This window comes from Periplaneta americana, unplaced genomic scaffold (genome assembly GCF_040183065.1).
Source record: "Periplaneta americana isolate PAMFEO1 unplaced genomic scaffold, P.americana_PAMFEO1_priV1 scaffold_18, whole genome shotgun sequence".
NCBI classification, from domain to species: Eukaryota; Metazoa; Arthropoda; class Insecta; order Blattodea; family Blattidae; genus Periplaneta; species Periplaneta americana.
The window spans coordinates 1,745,032-1,760,874 of record NW_027185499.1 but is presented as its reverse complement, the minus strand read 5'-3'; positions in this window follow the sequence as shown (position 1 = coordinate 1,760,874).

Here is a 15,843-nt window from a genome sequence, read left to right as displayed (position 1 = left end):
TAAGAATACATTGAAGTGTAGTTTCAATTTCCTAAAATTTTCAAACTAAAGACCTCAATATTTTTACAGTTATAATGCTGTATAAATATTCTCTGTAGAAAGTTTAATCGAATCTGGTTAAGAAATATAAGAATTACTAACGTTTTTGTAAATTTAAATGGCATCTTGGAAAATCGCTACTCTTTCCACAAATTTCAAAATTTTTGTCTAAAATTTTGTCTGCCTTTGAGATTCTCATTACATGAAGAGAATTTTATGATATGAAGCACTTCTTTTAACCACATGTTTGATAAATATTTCTACTGATAGGATCTCGGTTTTATAATTGGAAATTGTGAGACGATTGAGTTGCAAGAGAACCTTGACACATCATGATAAATTGTAATTTACAAGTTAGGCCTATTATGTTCGGAACAAGAGAAGGAAGAAAAATAATTTGAGTGTATGTACTGTAAGTTCTGGAATCTTGCCAAGAATAGCGAAGTACAGCTTCCATAAGTTTGGCAGAAACTTTTGTTTCACGCATTTTATCCTCAAACTCAGCTGAAGTTGGCATGAAAGGAAAAAGCATAAAGTATCGCTGCGCTCACAGAGATAGGATAGTTAGGAGTGACTAGAGTATTCGAAAAGTAGGACACACGTGAAACCTTATCAACAAAAACTTCCTTCAATTTAGGAAGAATTCCGGGAAAAGACTAAAGCTTCGAAAGAAGCCGAAGAAAAGTAATAACAGAACTTTACTGTAGAGTTTAAATTAGAATGTGTACTAGCATAATAAAGAGTGAGGTTCTGAGAATCAACCCAGCCTCACATAATAGCTGTGTTAAATCAGTAAGACCCTTGTCCATCTGTCCACTACATACACATACACGCATATACAGTGTGTTAACAAATATGTGCAAAAATTTTGAGGAATGTGTAGAGGACTTAAAATCGAGCAAAAATGTTCAATTCGCAGGCGGAGAGTTTCTACATCGTTCACAGGAGTCGAATACACAAGCAACTTCAAGTGTCCCCACAAGTAGAAGTCCAGTGAGTTGAGATCTGGTGAGCGTGGAGGCCAAGCAGTTCCACCTCGCCCTATCCATCGGCCAGGGAATGTTGCATTAAGATGTCTACGTACATCCAAACTGAAATGTGTGCTAATGGAGCAACACTGTCGGACAATACGTGCTACGCCAGGAATTTGGGAGCAGGTCCAGATGTCAATGCGACGAACTGGTGCCTGTATTCAGGCAGGAGGTGACATATTGAACAGTTCCTGTAAACAAATATACAGAAACTGAAACTAATACATCAGTTTTGTAGTTCGAAATAATCCTCCTTGTAACCCCTATAGAGCGGCAATCAGGCATTTCCGGACTTATGTTTATATAACCTTTTTTTCTTCTCTACATATGAGGAAGCGTTACCTGAAGTTTTACCCACTATTTTCGCTACATTCTGTATATATTATATTAAACACCCGAAAACAACTTTCCAAGTTCTTAAACTTACTTTATCATCATCATCATCATCATCATCATCATCATCATCATCATCATCCAATTCAAGCACTAGATCTATACTGGGATCTATACTGTTCCATAAATTGCTATTCTCTCGTTAAATAAATGACCTTTAAACTATTTCAGTATTTAAAGTATAGGTAATTGCAAATGTGATATTTAACGATCTGTTAGCTATTTCATCTTTAAACGGAAAAAAATCAAAACGACAGAGCCATCGTAGCCGGTGCAAATAATTCCCTTATTATACGTGCGTGTCGCTATGGTAATATCACAGTCTACTACTGTCCGTTACTCAGGAGAAGACGAGCGGAAAGAATGTGACCTTCTTGATTATCGCTGTTGATTATTATAAACATCTCTCAGATAAGCATCCCAGTAGCCAGGTTATTACTCGTGCAGGAAACATGAGTAACAATGCGTATGGAAATTATAGCTAAGTTGAACAGAAGGAGACCTAATGTTTCCGCTTACTGCAATACAAATATTGCACGTGTTGTCATACGTTATCTGTTCACATCCCTTCCTCCTCAGTCCGCTCTTGTCTTCTCCCGAGTCACCGACAGTATATACAGTCACGAAGCTTGAGTTTATGAGGGTACTAGGAACAATAGGCTGTGCAGATACTATTTCGCATTGTCTGTAATGAGGCGATAGTAGCGATCCTAGTAGTTAGCAACTATCTATGGATGCATATTTACTTCGTATTGAGCTTCGTGACTGTATATACTAGACTGTGGTAATATTGTGTTTTTGGATATTCATTGTTTTCAAACTTCGCAAGTAGAAGACAGGCTTCAAATACTGACCCAGGCCAACTTGCAACGATTCTTAGTACAGATTGATAGAGAAATAACCCTTCCTGTTTCGGTACATCTCATTCAAGTGTCCATTAGGGCTTTGAATTTTCATATCGCTACAGTCTATGCACCAATAACTTGGGAAAATTGCAAATTGAGAAGAAATTCTGTTTTACTGTTTGTACAGAATTTCCTTGAGGCATAGTAGTGTATTGTTCTCTGATTCTTCAATGCAGTCACACATCTTATTATTCTACAAACTGTAGATTTATAAACGTGAATATGATCCACTTTCGCATTCTGAAACGCTCCTATTGCGTAATAGCGCAAGGCACTCAACAGCTGTTACTTACTGATACTGTCTTACTGCGTGCGCTTTGTTTTCCAATATGATGCCCTATTTCATTCAAGAGAGTCATGAATGTGTCTTTCGATAATCTAAATGTAACCTTAAAATCTATATTATCGTATTCTTCTAGAGGATTCGATCTGTCTCTCAGTATTCTTGGTTTTGTTAGATGTTGTACCATATCAAACATAACCTATACGTCAGACGATTCTATAATAGTAATACAATTGTTTTATTCACAAAACTTTTCCTATACACACATGAATCTCGGGTTCATTGTGATATGTAAGTTATATTACATTTTACTTACCTGTTTCTGATGATTTCCACGAATTTACTTAATACTGTCAGATACAAAAACAAGAAATATAGGCCTACGTACAATATGGCGGCTAACGATTCACTAACAGTTTACAGCTCCGATTTTCGACCTATAGTTTACAGAGTGCTTTAACGAACCAATAGCTTTAAAGATCATTCTTGCATCGCTTACTGACGCTAAATGAACAGTTAGAACCGATAGTGTTTAACGAACCTATAAATGCTTTCTTGCAACCCAGCATAGTTCACTGCGGTCTCAATGGTCTCATGCAATACTTTTAATGGTCTTCTAACAGATCGTCGTCCAGAAGGGCGGTAATGTAGCACTACCGCCTTTGGCCATCTTTCTGTTGGCACTCTCTCGACATGCTATTTCCAATTAATTCTGTAGTTTTGAATACAGTTTTATAAAGCAGATCTAGTCTTTCAGGTAAAGCTCCCTGAATAGCAGATTTGAATAATTTCAAGGGAAAAATTGTTCCGGGGCCGGGTATCGATCCCGGGACCTCTGGTTGAACGTACCAGCGCTCTACCAACTGAGTTACCCGGGAACTCCACCCGACACCTTTTCCCTTGAAATTATTCAAATCTGCTTTACAGGGAGCTTTACCTGAAAGACTAGATTTGCATAATATATACGTCACTGTGTACGTTAACAGAAAACCACAATTCCAAGTCACACAGAGATTGTGTGCACTCGATGTGGGTCTCTGGCGTTTCGTCAGCCCACGCGAGTTGTGTGGATATAAAGGGAAAAGTTGAGACGGTGTTGGGTGGAGTTCCCGGTTAGCTCAGTTGGTAGAGCGCTGGTACGTTCAACCAGAGGTCCCGGGATCGATACCCGGCCCCGGAAAAATTTTTCCCTTGAAATTATTGAAATTATTCATTACAATTTTATAAAGTTGGACGTTCAATTCTTCCAAAATTTCTGTATTTCGTTTTATATCGCAAAGTGTTTATCCCACCATTTTCCTATGAATCTCCCCCCCCCCCACGGGTTCAAGTTTCTGATCTATAAGTCGTGCTAAAATGTTCTACACCTTTAATCTTGTATGTTTCTGTACAAAATTAGATTTCAAAACTGAATTTATAAGTTAATGCCGATAACTTTTACAAAATTAGTAATTTTAGTATCAACATCCTTTTTTTTTTTTTTTTTCGTATGAAAGGTGGTACCCTAAACAGTTAAATGTGTTCACTTTTTGTAGGATTCTGTTTTCAATACAAATTTTACTTCTTGTTGGATATTTAACTTTATAAGGCATAACTTTGTACTTTTCTACAGAAACTTACTTATTATAAGTTAATATATTGAAAAAATAATGCTCATTTAGTGCTGATTGCCTTACAATGAAATTAATTACGATGAGTTACAATATATTGTTGTATTAAAAGTATCCTATTATCCCTTAAACACTGTATCGAGAAGAACTTCTCTCTATATCACATGACGGTACTGGTACATATCGGAAATAAGGAATATCGCACAGAGTTGCATTGCCAACATTTTCTTCAAAATATTTTCGACTTTCATTCTCGATCTTGTAATAGCAGCACGATAAGGTGACAATATACACATTATAAGATTTGGGATAAGTATGGCACAAACAACTTCCGTTTTATTCATAGAAATCCAAATTTTACCGTCTCCCCCTACAGCCGCACACAAGTTATTTAGAGTGTCGTCATAGCAAGCGGGTAAACACGTTTTTCCATATTGTTGACTCTCGAAATTTTCAAGAAATTCTTTTAAATGTTTTTTCTCCACCTTATTGAACGGAATATTAGCATGTACCATCATATCGCACAAGTCTTTCTGACTAAGCGAAACTGCTTGAGAAAGTGATCCTGTGTCTTCATATTTGGATCTTCACGGTGTCTTTCACTGTAAGAAAGTCTCTGAATACAATATTTATGTCTATCATATGATACAATTTGCAGTATATACGTACTGTTTCCTCTATTTATAGAAAGTATCCATACCTAATTTCTTAATATACTGGGTGAACAGTATAGAGCAGAACAGATTTCACGACTGGCCATCATTATGAATTTTGAAAAAAAAAATATATATGTATATATATATATATATATATTTAAATCGCAAAAATAATTTTTAATATAGCAGAAGGACAGTTTTTTACACATACAAATTTTCATTGTTATACGAGATACAGTAATGGAGGGAAAAACTGTTGAATATTTCCAAAATTTTTTCTGGTGTGTGGTTAAGGGCAAGGGGTGGAAATGGAAGATAGCGAATATTTTTTATAACAGGTTGAAACAAATACGACAGATCTCCTCCTCCTGCAGAGTGAACATCGGCGAATATCGAACTTTACCGTACTCGACAAACTTGAAACGAACATAGCGCCAGTAACGCACGATACTAGACGAACCCATTAGCTTAATAAATTTAGCGCACTTCTCTAATATACTATGTTCGATTACATTTTGTAATCATTCAATTAAATTTCTTGTTTGTGTTGGGGTTACTATTATTTGTGATAAATACTCAATATATTAAGAATATAATCATCATTCCATACAACGTGACTCCGCATGTAAACAAATGTTTGAATAGAATCCTCTTGGCTGCAGAGCCAAAAAAAATCTCTCTATGGCACACAGAACGCTAAGTTAATTAGTTCCCAATATTTTTATGAAGACCTAATAGGAAACGTACTGTTTTTCTAGACACGGAAATTAAATATAATATATGAAAACCCGAAAACTAATTAATATGTCTGTGAAGAAAGAATATAATTTGCAGGTTGGGCAAGAACGAACTGTTGTTGGAAATGAGGTATGATGACATGACATGCAGCTGCGACACCACTCACAATATAACTCAAACACAGGAGATGGGAACATAGGAACCAATCAGTGGTCGGGGCGCGAAAGTATTTTGTGTTGTGTTCGTTGATATACTGAGTCACCTTATATGAAATGAAGATTTGGCCTATTAATATTGTATCACTATTGTTTTGTTCGTATAATCATAGCTGAGTTTCAAGAACTGTGTAATTTTCTTGAACCTAATTTCATAAAACAATTTACCAAATTTCGTCATAAAAATGAATATTTCTCCACGAGATTAATGAGTTTTTCACAATACATTTTAATTCTTAACTTACAGGTTAATAAACAAAGATTCATAGATACCATATAAAAGGAAAGCTGACTGTTGTTATTTCAACAATAAATTGAGCCCCAAACGGAAAAATCCGAGCGCCTACCCGACTATACTGTGTCTATATTGTGGTCAGCGCGTAATATATCTTTTATAAATACAGCATCACATTTAGATTTTACATTAATCAACTGTAAACCTCCTTCCTTGATCGACAATCTGCACTGAGGTCGGGCGATACGAAATACGAAAACTTTCCATAAATAGAATCCTAAAATCTTTTCAATTTGTTGAGCTGTATGTTCGGATATCGGAAGAACTTGTCCAAGGTACCATATTTTGGATAAAATAAACGTGTTTATATGCCACACTTTTTGAATAACATTTAAATTTCGACTGAGATATCTTTGGATTCCATATGTGACTTTTCTAACAATATCCTTCCAGTTTATCTGTATAACATCCATGACATTGGATGTAAATACCATCCCTAAAATTTTCATTTTATTGACATTAGTAAATCTAGTTGGTACCGATTGTCCTCTTCGAGTTAGGACCATGAAAGTAGTTTTCGTATAATTAATGATAGAGCTTGCCAGAACTATTGGGTTAAAACTGGATGAGTGTTGCTAGAAATAGGGATGAATGGCGGAAACTCCTATGGACAGCCAGGACCCATGATGGGTTGTCGAGCTAAGGATGATGATGATGATGATGATGATGATGATGATGATGATGATGATGATGATAGAGCTTTATGTATTCTCCAAGGAAATTGTTAATAGAAAAAGGAACATCTTCTGCGGACCTCTGAAAAAAAAACTCAGGAAGAGACTTGTAAAGTGTTTCGTATGGAGTGTGGCATTGTATAGGGCAGAAACATGGACATTACGACGAAGTGAAGAGAAAAGTATTTGAAATATGTATATGGAGAAGAATGGAAAGTGTGAATTGGACAGGCAGAATAAGAAATGAAGCTGTGTTGGAAAGAGTGGACGAAGAAAGAATGATGCTGAAACTGATCATGAAGAGAAAAAGAAATTGGTTGGGTCACTGGCTGAGAAGAAACTGTCTACTGAAAGATGCGCTGGAAGAAATGGTGAACGGATGAAGAGTTCAGGGCAGAAGAAGATATCAGATGGTAGACGACATTAAGATATACGGATCATATGAGGAAATAAAGTGGAAGGCAGGAAATAGGAAAGATTGGAGAACACACTAGTTTTGCAGTGAAATACCTGGCCTTGGGCAGAACATTGAATGAATGAATGAATGAATGAATGAATGAATGAATGAATGAATGAATGAATGAATGAATGAATGAATGAATGAATGAATGAATGAATGAATAGGGACATTGCAATCAAAATAAAAATCTTAATCACTTGTTATTTATTTTTACATACAGGCTAATTAAATAATAAACTAAATTGAAGGTTTTCTAGAGTATTTGTTACACAATACTACCAAACAGAAAGAAAAAAAAAACAAGGGACAAAAGTTGGGATGTATCTGTGTTAAGTATTTATTACAATAAGAACCAGATTGACAGGTCTTTTGTCACATTATTAACTAGTTTGATTTACTCGGGCATTTGCAACAGCTTGACATCTCTTTGGCATGCTTCGAATGCAATTATCAATCTGGTCTTATGACATTTCATTGAATGCTATGGGTAGTATCTCTGATGATAGCTGCGTGTGGTAGATGGTTGTCAAGTTGCCTCTGAAGCAAATTCTCAGACATGTTCAATTGCATTTAGGTCTGGGCGAGGTGGAAGTAGAAGATGATTGATCTGAAGAGTCGACCTGGGTAGCGCAGTTAGTATAGCGCTGGCCTTCTGTACTCGAAGTTGCGGGTTCGATCCAGGCCCAGGTCGATGGCATTTAAGTGTGTTTAAATGCGACAGGCCCATATCAGTAAATTTACTGCATGTAAAAGAACCCCTGCGGGACAAAATTCCGGCACATCGGCGACGCTGGTATAAACTCGGCAGTTGCGAGCGTCTTTAAATAAATCATAATTTAATTTATTTTGATCTGAAAATCTTCCAGGGCTTCCATAACTACTGCAGCTCGATGTGCACGTGCATCATCATCAAGAAATATAAATCTCTCTTGACCAACGGCATCACGCCTGTTCAAAATGCACTCCCTCACCATCTCTTCTGCGTACTTTGACCTCTCAGTGCTCCATCGTTTATATGAAGTTCAGTTCGACAGCCTAAGGACAAACCTGCCCAAACCATAACACCTTCTCCACCATAAGAAACTACTCGTTGGACATATTGCGGTTAACTGCGATTGCCAGCAGACCTGTATACTCTCTGACGTCTGTTGTCATTAAAGAGGCAATATCTGGACTCGCCAGTATAAAGGACATTTCCCCTAAGAATACCTTCTTCGATCCTCTGATTGACCCATGCTAATTTTTGTCTGCGATGTATTGGTTCAAGTGATAGACATCTTAGCGGTCTATAGGACGTCAAACCTTCTTCCCAGAATCTATTTCTTAATCTTTTGATCAGATACCAAAAGGCCAGTGACGTTCTGAAGGTCTTGTTGTATATGTCTAGCTGTAGCAAATTGTGTTCTTCTTGCTGGTCCTGTCGAGGCGTAGCCTTACGATTTTATCCACTGCCAGGTCTTCTGGTTACCAAACCTGTCCCCCGAAAACGAGAAAGTAGGCCTACTCCAGAAATCACACTCTGGGATGTACCTATCAAATCTGCTATATCAACCTGACGTTCACCTCGCTGCTCTAATCGAACTACCATTTCTATCTGATCGCTTGACAAATGATGCCTCTGCATGTTCATTCAAAGCATATTAATGAAAAACAGCAATCTTGATGTTAAAACACAATTTAAAATTAAATTAGAACTTGGATGTGTGAAATCTGATGGCACAAATTGTGATTATTTACAAATAAACAATTGAATTAGGCTTCAAATTCTTGTTGATATGCAACATTCAGTTGTTTTCATATCCAAACACCACAGTCTAGTATAGGCTATACAGTCACGAAGCTTAATACGTAGGGAATATTTAGCAAATAACAGTTGTACTTTAGTTGCTAGCCACTAGGGTCGATACTATCGCCTCATCACAGACAATACGAAATAGTACCGGCGGAGTCTATTGTTCCTAGTACTCTCAGTTGCTAACCGCTTGGAGCGTTGTATCGAGAGAAATGCAAAAATTCACCTCAAGCTTCGTGACTGTATGATATTAGACTATGATAATACCATAATTATTTCGAGAAAATATTTGGAAGTAATTGATATTGCAATATCCCTATTTTTAGTAGTTTATATATTATTATTATTATTAGGGAAGGCTTCTCACGTGATAGTCAAATTACGTCGCTGGTTCAGGATCTAGCTGAAGGGGTAGATAGAGGCGGAAGAATCGATGCAGTTGTGATTGATTTTTCGAAAGCATTTGATTTGGTGCCACATGACATATTAATAGATAAGTTAAGTAGGCTAGGAATAGATAAAAGAGTGGTGCTATGGATCCAAGAATTCTTAAAAGGTAGAACCCAGAGAGTTAGAGTAGGTCATGAAATATCGGAAATTGGAAATATAAGTTCAGGGGTGCCACAGGGCAGCGTTCTGGGTCCATTACTCTTTATAATATACGTAAATGACCTATGCCAGAATATTACATCAAATGTGAGGCTATTTGCAGATGACTGCATTATCTATAGAAAGATTAGAAATAATTCAGATGTAGATGCTATTCAAACAGACTTGAATAAAATTTATAACTGGGCGTTAATGCATAAGATGAAAATAAATGGTTCTAAAAGTAAATCTATAACATTTTGTAAAACCCGAGGGGAAACTAGTCTTAATTACGAATTCAGTGGTGTTGTAATTCCGCAAGTACAATGTTGTAAATACCTAGGAGTGTATTTAAACTCCAAACTTTCTTGGGGAGAGCATGTTGATAATGTTACGGGTAAGGCATGGAGGGCACTTCACTTTATTATGAAAATCTTGAGAAAGGCTAGCCCCAAATCGAGGGAAATAGCATATCTAACGTTAATGCGACCGTTAATGGAATACGGAACTACATGTTGGGATCCCTATAGAATATATCAGATAAATTCCTTAGAAAGAATCCAGTATAGGGCAGCTAAATTTGTTAAAGGTAAAAGAGAAGATGGAAACGATACGATAAAAGAACTTAAATGGGAAACTTTGGAAAACAGACGTAGGAAAACTAGAATAACAGCATTGTATAGAGCACATCTAGGTCAGAAAGCATGGGTAGACATAATGGCTCGGTTAGAAAAGCCAACGTACTATGGTAGAAACGATCATGATTTTAAAATCAAATGTAGGAAACAGAAAACGGATGTAGGTAAATTCTCATTTTTAAATAGAACTATAAATGATTGGAATGACCTACCTGCATCGGTCTTTGAGGGCTGTCCTTCCTTAAGGAGTTTCAAGAATAATTTAAAAAGTTGTGTATCAAGTGCAAATTAAAATTAAGGTGACATTTAACATTAATTTTTTAAGGTGACATGTATTTATTTAGCCTGACGAGTTACTTCCTTGGTTTGAATTGTAAATTATTTAAAAAAAAAGCGTGTAAGAGGGCCTTAGACTAGAAATGTTTAGTTTAAATGTAGTTCTGTTTATATGTACAGTATGCATAAGGGTGTAATTATTTGACTTATTTGAACTGTTGTATCAGTGAAGCGAGGTGAGTCAGTGAAGTTATGGTTTTATAATGCAGTGAATAGTTCCTATCAGTGATAATTTATAGCGTCAATGAAATGTGTTCTATAGTGTCAGTGAAATGTGTTATAGTGTGTCAGTGAAATGTGCCCTAAAGTGTCAGTGAAATGTGTCAAAGTGCCACTACAGTGAGTGAGATGAGAATAAAGTGAAAGACTATTGAAACTTATGTAGGGCCTATACATTATTATGTAGGTTGTAATGTAAAATTAGGTATTTTATTTATGTTTTATTATTATTGTGTTAAATTATATTGCGTATTCTTATTGTATTGTGTATTGTAAATTTATTGTGTATTGCTTATCATTTTTTTTGTGTATTGTTTATATTGTGTATATCACTGCCACCGGGTGCTTGCCCACTTGCAGTGTAAATAAATACACACGTACATACATTATTATTATTATTATTATTATTATTATTATTACTATTACTATTATTATTATTATTATTTTGTTTCGGTAAAGGGCCGCAGATTATGCAGAGAGAGCTATTGCATATCTGGCGGGATAAAGTGATTTTGTGCATTAATCGATGCAATTGCCCACTTTCTTTTATTTTCTATTTCATCTTTAATTTTTTATTGTAAAAATCGGAGATATGCTTCTGGTTTATCATTTTTGATATCCTCAACCCATTTTAGTATACTTCATTTTCTCTTCTGCCTAGAATATTTTAGGCCAATACTTTCAACTGCAGCCTTTTTTTAAATATCTGTTAAGTTCTTCCATTCTTTTTCTATATTTTCTGAAATTTTGATTTGTTGAAGTTGTTTCTTTATTCTACAAGTATAAAGACATTGAATACTACTATCTCTCAATAAAGCTACTTTAAAAATAAGTCAATTATTTTCTTGCTTGGAATTTTTTTATTGTTTCTTTTATTCCATAGTGATGGTATTCTAATAGGGATACTTCATTTACTCCAAACAGTTTAATACACACAATTGAATGCTTTGTTGAAGTGAAGACATTTCGTGGTATACAAATAGCTTCTAGCCACATAACTTATCCTTTTCATTTGGAAATTTGAGAACTGTGACATGACAGTCTCACAGTACGCTCTGTAATTGCTGGTACACACAAGCACACAACATTTAGGAGTCATCTGTAAATAAAAGAATATGGATAAATTAATTTCATTTTTTAAATAAAAGTCTAAACTTCCTTTATTTCAGTTCCCTGAATGTATTTTTCTTTTAGGTTATACTGTACCTATACTAGAAGTGACCGTTATTGTGTGATTCATCTTTTGATTCCTTTTCAGACTTTACTTTTATGATTCACTTATTGTTAACAGTTTGGTGACGTACATGTTGTCATACTACTGTCCGTCCGAGTGTTTATGTCGCAGGGTCGTCCAAACAGGGGAAATCACATGTCAGTTACTTCCTTAACCGGGCCTTTTGTTTTAAACACATTTACGTCTATATAACACTTTTAAGTTGCAACAAAATAATTTTTCATAATGGTTTTGTTACATTTATGGCTTAAAAGCCCTGTTAACTTAAAAATAAAGAGGTGTTCAAAATAAAGGTTTCGTTTAGAGAAATATAACAGTGAAAATCGCAAGTTTCTACGACTTTCCGTTCTCTTAAAACTGCGTGTATAATGATACACAGACTGTAGTCGTGACGTCACAACTCCAGGTAGTTCACTGCGATTCTTGAGCTTCACTCAATAGCGTTTTGTACGGTGAAGCAACTAGTGTCTTATTATTTTATATATAAGTTTGTGTGCTATTCTATCGGAAATGCCTCATTGTCTTATTTTTGGGTGTTCAAATATTACGAACACATTCATGTATTTCCTAATCGCCAAAGATCACCGATTAGATTCAAAGCGTGTGTGAATCGAATAAATCGGTGTAATTTCGAACCCACCCGGAATTCTGTCGTTTATTCTGAACACTTCACACCAGAAGATTTTGAAATTACATCTCGGCTTAGAAATGAACTTCTGCGTATCAAAATAAGTAGATCGGTTTAAAAAAAGTGCAATTCCTTCTTTCAAAATTGAAACTGGATGAAATTAATGGACCTCATCAATGCCAGAGAAAGACTGGTGCATATGTAAGGAAGAAGATTATAAAACAAGCAATAGACTAGTCATTTACAAGTTCATGCAGCGAACTTTGTGAGGCAGTGAACGAAGAAGCAGGGACCAACAAGTGATGATACCAATTTAAACACACATACAAATTGCAATGAATTAGGTGTGCAGTGTGGGCTGGGGAGTGAAATTTTTAGGGGTATTTCAAACTGTGAAAGTGAGGAAGTAAATGATATCGATGTATCCTTCTGTGAAACAACTAGTAGCAGTAGTGACGAGTGCACTGACTCCATAGGAGAAGAGGTTTTACCGAAATATAACAATTTAAAAATAGACAAGAGTGCCATATTTTTTATTGTGTAGAAATGTTTATTCTCTCTATTCGGCCTTTGTCCAATAAAAATTTCGATGTGTATATTGATACAAATTTATCAGTTAAAACTTTGAATTTGCTTTAAAAAATGCAGGTTGTAACAAGTTTTTGAAATTGATTACTTTTTTCTGATAGAGTTAACACTAACATTGAAACAATTATTATAAATGGCCAACAATATGTTTATAGGAGGTAAAGTTATTAAAACCTTATAAATGGAAGGAGCAATTTATTGGTTAAAAATGTATCAATTAAGGTGATTTTTTAATGTTCTGAGTGTTGGTTGCAAAATATAATAAATTATGGTGATTTTTTTTAATTAAGAACAATTTCTAATTAATGAAAATTCTAAATTTCCCTTCTATCGGCAGTTTGAAAGTTTCTCTACTCATTGTCAGGTCGGGGTATTCGTGACGAATTTATTTTATTACACATGAAGGTATGACTTTTCTGTTTCCTATTCCGAGGGGATTCCAAGAATTAATCCAGTAAACAGTTTGTAAGCTACATATCGTATGTTCCTGTTATTTACCTCCTGTAAATCTTCCCTTTCAAAATTAAGACTTCGTCCTCACCATCATAACATGCCTAGTAGTATTCAACGTGTCTCTGTTTAGTACAACAGCGTGAAATGCATTATGAAAATTATGTACTCATAATACTCGTACACTCAACACTTTCCTTTACATACCTTACCATTGCACTTCCACAGCAACAGAAACACTCTCGATAAGTTGCTGAAGAAACACCAGTCCGCTCTATATTCTCACTGCTTTCTTTCCATATTCTTACAATTTTATATTTCCTGGGCTCAAATTGATATGGCCTGATTCCAGCCGTGATTCATGGAAATAACTATTTCATGTAAGACATGACACCAGACACCAGAAATTTACACTAATAATAGGAAGAGACTGATGCGGGAAGAAGCTTACAATTACCGTTTGCTGCTACTCAGGGCCTGGCATACTCGGCATAGTGGAGTTGTGACGTCACTTCTGTAACTCCGGGGTTTTAACTGTGGATTGTCGCTGTACTATTAATAGTACGACGCTCGGGTTTTCACAGAAACTAATCTCTACACCTACTCTGTTAGAATCATTTTCTACCTAAAAGTGCATTTTTTTTAAGTTGACAAGGCCTTTAAGAGTAACTATTTTAATACTTTCATTAATAATAATTCAGTTTAAGTAATGAATAGTTTGCAACGCTGTTACAAGATGCGTACTTCACCCTAAGCCAGAGTACCGCGGGGACAGAGTGTAATGGCAGTCTCCTCATCACTGCCATCAATGCTGCAGGGAAGATTGTTTCCGTCTAGTGGCAAGTGCTACTGAATTCACTGCCATGTAGCAGTTTTTTCTATAAACCAGTGGCTGCTGATTAACTGAGGCAAGTGAGGCCAGGCCTCAGTCAATTGGCTTAACTGAAATGAAATTTTGTGTTTTTATATAATATTCTGTATTAGTCATTTGAATGAAGCATATATTGCTGCAGAAGTATTTGAAAACTTTGTGATGTATATAGACCTGTTTTGCAGTAAAAATTTGTTCCTGCGGCCAGAATCGCTCGTGTCGACTCTGACTTCTGCATTTCATAAGTTTTCGCGGGCTTTGTGGTTGAAATTGAAACGTTGTATCTGAGAAACAATTCGTCTGGCCTCGTGGCCTGGTCAGCTTTCCCTCCTCCCATCCATGGACTGTCTCAAGGGTGGAATGGATTGGGTATAGCAGTGATGACTTGTCTTCCTAAATAGGCCATAAAGAACATAAAAATTTCCGCTTTTAGCAGGCAGAGACCCACATTGTTCTCACCCGTTATGTCTTAGTTTATGACTTAAGCGAGGGTGTTTTACTATTGTATTTCATAGTACAGTAGTGAGGTGGTTCAATGTTGTTATGTGTTTCGGAAAATATAAACAGAAATAGACGCTAGGAATAATGATGATGTATTTAATCCATTGTTAGAGTGTCCTTTTTCGATAAGAAATTATATTGAAAGAAAGGAAGTTTTAAATAAAGATATAGCTTACCGAGATACCTACAGCATCGCTGACAATTTTCTTGACAGATAATCTTAAAATGCGAGTTTCTATTGCATCCTGATATGTGCAACATAAATGCTTAAGTAGTAATGTGGTGCAAAACAAATTTAAATAAAAATAAACCTTGTTTGTTGTTGTTGAAGGAAAAAGATAAAAAGGAAAGAAAGGAAGAATACTGCTAGAAACAAAATCGATTTCGTAGTAAATAAAAAAAGAACACATATTGGCGAAGGAAGATCCTATTCCTCTTATCTTAAGGAATTAGTGTGAGAAGTTACTGTTATTGAACACCTTCCACTCTGCATGAATTTTCGTACCACCATTCACAGAAGAGATGCAGCTCTTTGCTTGTTTCATTCTCTTGAACTGAAACAACCCAGAACTCACCACGTGGAGGTGGCTGCATGTCGAGTCCCGCCCTGCCCATCCCAACCTCCCTACCATGTGGGCAAGTGCATTCCATCATTCCTTCTTTGTCATTTTCAATTAATGTTCGACTTGAATCAGTATT